At 37.8% G+C, this 5,544-nt stretch overlaps 1 pseudogene; it reads left to right on the forward strand.

Annotated features, from left to right (window-relative positions):
- Positions 1 to 3,866: 3,866 nt before the first annotated feature.
- On the forward strand, positions 3,867 to 3,966 carry LOC113341436 (annotated as a pseudogene).
- Positions 3,967 to 5,544: the final 1,578 nt, after the last annotated feature.

Genomic DNA, 5,544 nt, shown 5'->3' on the forward strand with positions numbered 1-5,544 from the left:
CACCATCGTATTGTTGTCGAAGTTGTGATACAATTGAACTTTGATGTTGTGTAATAATATTATGAAACTGTGTAACAATGATTGAGAATTCTTTTTTTCTCATTGTTATATCTACGGATTTTCAACAACGATGATGCTAAACTTACAACCTTTGGAATCACTGGAATACTTGGAAGTGACGAAGATTTCGAGTAATGTTGAAGAACCAAGGAGATCAGACATGTGGAAGAGAAGCTACAAAGTTTATTTATTTATTTTGTATTCCATATGTATTGATAGTTTTGTCACTAAAATTGACAAAGGGGGAGATTGTTAGAGCACTGCTCGGTCGAACTCGCATGCGTTGCTATCTCAAGCATGTTTGTCAATGTTAGTGATCAAAACTATAAGTCTTGATTTCTAATCTACTTATAGCTTAGTCTCGGACTAGGATAGAAAGCGTAGTTGAGCTCAAGACTCTGTGGCGATCATTATACAAAGACGAAGAACTACTCAAGGAACTGGTGGAACTTCATTGGCTAAAAGGTATGTGGAGACTTGAACTTATCTATCACTCAAAAGTGTATCTACTCTATCTCCTATCTTGAGACAAAAGTTGTATTGCGATATGGACTTTGATTATACACATTTGCTATTTCGAGCCGAGTTTATATCGCTTATCTATTTCTCGAAATATGTGTTGGTAAGTTTTCGCTTTGGCCAAGTTCATCTTTACTAGTGACGAAAGTCATATTAGTTTCAATTACTTGAAAATGGCTTTGACGAAAAATGGTTTGTGAATAACAACTATATAACGTCATCTAAGAATGTTTCAATGATTTAAATGAGAGTTTAGAATATATAACCTTGGAAGGATATAAACATTGTGTGGTAACACATATGTGTGTAAGTCCTTATTCCTTGAAACAAAGTATGCGTACTTTGCTGCTCAGAAAAACCGGAACTAAAGTCCGCGTACCAGTACGCGCACTGTCGGAAGTTCACGTCCCGAGAATTTCTGCTAGAGTTTGTTGATGTGGTTTTTATGTTGTTAGTGCAATCCTTAATAGGCATAAATTTCTAGACTCTGGAGTTTATTTATTGCAACTAAAAAGTTTATCCCATACCCCCAAACTTAAATCTAACATTGTCCTCAATGTTTTAAAGATGAAATTATAAGCATGAACAAGGAGAAATTGTTACCATTTGAAGCAAAAGAGATAAGGAAAGATATTACCGTGTTGCATGAGATTGGGTTACCTCCAAAGAAGTGCTAAGTTTAAAGTCTTCAGCCAAACATCAAGTTTCATAGAATGGCTAGTTACCTTTCAAATCATATATCAGTAGTCGAAATAATTGTGGGTCATCAAAACCAAATAAAACTGCCACTAATATGAAACAACTGCACAGGATCAGAAAAAATAACATAAGGAGCACAACCTCATTGAAAGTTTCTTGCAAGACAACTGGATTTATTTGGGGTGCCCATTTGGGATTCATATGAGTGTCTTGAAAAACAGATTCATCCGAAAAACGGGACTTTAATAGCTGGATTTCCTCCTGGACAGTATCAGGAGGATCAGGCTGTGGAGTCTGAATAGACTCAAGTGATACCTCATAAGCACTAGGATCGAGTCCCAAGTTAGGGACTTCTACTGGGGATAATTGACGATCACTACCCCCAAACTTAGAATTTTGGGTGTCTCTAAATAGACTAGTCACAATATTCCTAATTTCTAGACCATCAGGTTCCTGAAAAAGGTCAATTGCTTTCTCTGAATTATAATTGGGTGGTTCATCCTCTAAATTCTTTTGAGGTATACTAGCTGTAGGACTTATATGTTTCATATCATGTATGGTCAACCCTAGAGTTTCTTTATTTTCTTGAAGCACGATTTCTGGCCTACTGTCCTGATCGGATGCTATAATCACAGGCAAAGTCTTAGATGCCCTAAGAATGCAGATTTAGGGTCCAACTTAGGAGGCTCTTCTGAACAAGGGATTAAGATAGACTCAAAAGCTTGTAATGGTTCGAACCTAGCTTTTCATTTATCAGTATCTAACATAGGAATAGAATCCAACATAGCATTCACTTGTTCAATATTGCTATCTTCGTCGAAATCCATGTTAAAGTGGGCTAGACAACTCTCTAATGGATCTTCTGATATGAGGTTTGGTAATGATTCATGAATTAAGGTTCCTATCATGTTCACCTCTTCAATGCACGTGTCATCTAGCTAAGAATGTAGCTTATTGACATTAAAAATATTCAAATCAATAGTCATATTACCAAAAGATAGATTCATAATACCATTTCGACAATTTATGATCACATTAGACGTAGCTAAAAATGGGCGACCTAAAATCACAGGTATCTGGTTCTCTGGGTCAGGGACAGGTTGGGTATCTAAGACCAAGAAATCCACAGGATAAATAAACTTGTCGACCTCAATAAGAACATCTTCTATCACACCACGAGGAATCTTGACAGACCTATCAGCTAACTGCAATGTTATCTTGGTAGGTTTCAATTCACCGAGCCCTATCTTTAAGTACACATGGTATGGGAGTAAGTTCACACTGGCTCCTAAGTCAAGTAATGCTTTGTGTACCCTGTGTTTTCCTATCGTACAAGTAATGGTAGGCGCACCTGGGTCTTTATATTTAGGATTTGTGGGGTTCTGAATGATCAAACTTACATGACTAGCTAAAAAGGCTTTTTAGGGACACTAAGCTTTCGCTTTCGCGTACACATATCCTTAAGATACTTGGCATAAGCTGGAAGTTTCCTAATTGCTTCTAGTAACGGAAGGTTTATAGTAACTTTCCTAAAAACCTCCATTATGTCATTAAAGTTGGATTCACTCTTTGTTGGTACTAATAGCTGTGGAAATGGGGCTTTACGCATAAAATAGGGCCTCTCAGAAACCGAATTGACATCATCAGAAACTTTATCAGTCTCATCATCTATGGTTGGTCCTGAGGGGTGAACTACAGTATGCTCACTACCGGGCATGGTTACCTGATTGTCTACTACTCTACCACTCCTAAGGGTCCTAACAGCATTCAACTGATGTGATGATTTTGTACCTACTTCATGAACTCCTCTAGGATTTGGATTAGTCTGACTAGGGAACCTTCCGTTATCTCTCTCACTTAAGGTCTTAGCTATTTGACCGACTTGAAGTTCTAACTTAGCAAGAGTTTGAGCATTAGTTTGAAAGTTCTGCTTGGTTTCCTGTTGAAAACTAACTTGGCTCTTTACTAACATGTCCTGGCTCTGTGCTAACATATCCTGGATCTTTCTTAATATACTAAGAGATTCCTCTAATCTCGTCATTCTATTCTCTAAAGAGTTCTGAAACTGACTTGAAGAGTTCTTATCTGAACCAAAACCTGGGGGAACATTAGAATTACGAAACTGACCTTGACTCTGGCCTTTAGACCAGGAAAGGTTCGTATGGTTTCTCCAACCAGGATTATAGGTTTCTGAATATGGGTCAAACTTCTGACGGTTATCGAATCTAGTTTTATTATAGAGAGCATTGGCTTGCTCTTCATTATTCTGGCCTTCCCAAAAAGGATCTAATCTACCACTAGTGTGACCCACTTCTAAAGCTTCTAACCTTTTCGCTATAGCAGCAATTTTGGCATCTGATTCAAAGTTTCCTTCTACCCTATTAATGTTTCCTCTGCCTAGAAGAATTGTCTTCTGGGGTCCCCTATTACTTTCCCATTGTTGGGTCTTTTCGGCGATTTCATGCAAATATGTCATCGCATCATCAACTGTTTGGTTTTCAAACCCACCTGTACACATATATTCTGTTGTTGTTGTAGTGGGATAATATAAACCCTCATAAAGGATTTGAACTAACCTAACCTTTTCTAAACCATGATGAGGACATTGGTCTAATATATCATTGAACCTTTCCAAATACCTATACAAGGATTCTCCCTCCTGTTGAGAAAATGTGCAGATTTGCGTCCTAATAGACGATGTTTTGTTCCTAGGGAAAAACTTGTTCAAAAAGGCAGATGTAAGTTGTTCATATGTTTCAATTGATCCGGAAGCCAAACTATATTGCCACGATTTAGCTTTATCTTTCAAGGAAAAGAGGAATAACCTGAGTTTCAAAGCATCATCATCAAGGTTTCTAATTTTTAGGGTACTACAAATTTCCTCAAAGTCCCTAACATGGAAATAGGGGTTTTCATTTTCTTTCCCTAAAAATATTGGGAGCAACTATAAGGTTCCAGGCTTAAGTTCATAATTTGCTTCAGTTTCAGATAACATGATACACGAGGGACGAGTAGTCCTAGTAGGGTTCAACAAAGCTTTCAAAGTTGCCACTTCTGGCACTATTGGAATATCAGGGATTTTCTCCTCAAACGGACGTTCAAAAACGGAATCTTCAAGAATCGGGTTTTCTAAATTGAGGTAATCGAGAATCTTAGAACTATTAGGTTTCTCTTTAACAAATCTACCTAGGGCGTCTCTTTTACGTTCAGGCATGCAAATGAATAAGGTGGAGAATTCTATGCAATCACAAACAAGGCTGACTCAACCAAATCAAACTTATTTAATTCTAGCAAACAAAAAGCATGATGGCTCCACTTAGATTGTTTCTATACCAGCTTCTATTCTTTCGAAAACGAACTCGTTACAATCTGAGAAAACCCCTCTGGAATCAATCCGAGTCAAAGTAAGTTGGATAGAGGCGAGGGAAGCTCGATGGAGCTTTGACACCCAAGGCCTCACCGGTATTACAAGGCGGCGCAGTCACGCATTCAACTCACAGAAACCATCATGAACTTCGAAGTATGCTCAAAAGAGTAACCAATATTTTTCGAACGACTTTCCTATTGAGCTCGTTATCCTATAGGTCTCGTTGTAGTCAAAATTTTAGGCTTAGGTTCGCGTTTGGTTTTGTTTTCCTAAGGCGGGCAAGAAGAGAACGGTGATGAAATCCGAACCCATATCTTGTATGGCCAGTCCATGCCCTTTACTAGTAAATTAAAGCAGCCGTTTTCAAGTCCTCAGCATATATGCAACTGAAGGAATACAGTAAACCCGCTGACAGGAGATTCGTGGGTGTTTAGAATCTTACCTCCCCTTCCAGACGGGCGAAGAACCGCTGAAGTCGACTCGGGCCACAACTCATATGTCATGTACGAACCCGAGGGGCTGAGGAGATATTGTAATCACCGTCCTTCTCTGCACACAGTTTATATTTAAACTACCCTTCCGTAGGGTTTAAAAATAATGTCCCAAAGTTTAAAGTACAAAGTGTCCAAAAAGAAAAGAAAAATTACAAAAATAATAAAACCTAATACAGTTTTTTTTTAATAAGGAAAAATAAACAAAACCCTAAGAAATAAAATAACTAAAAGAAACTGTCTTCTTTTCCGTTCTTTTTGCTTTAATCTTTCGCTCCAAGTCTTTATGCTTTAAGATCCAGTCTTTACGAAATCACCAAACTCCTTGGCTCAATTTTCTTTATGATCCAAAACCTGTAGACAAAAGATAAATACCCAAAAACGTAAAAAAGAACAAAAATAATAAAA

The sequence above is a fragment of the Papaver somniferum genome, chromosome 1, assembly GCF_003573695.1.
Source record: "Papaver somniferum cultivar HN1 chromosome 1, ASM357369v1, whole genome shotgun sequence".
Lineage (NCBI taxonomy): Eukaryota > Viridiplantae > Streptophyta > Magnoliopsida > Ranunculales > Papaveraceae > Papaver > Papaver somniferum.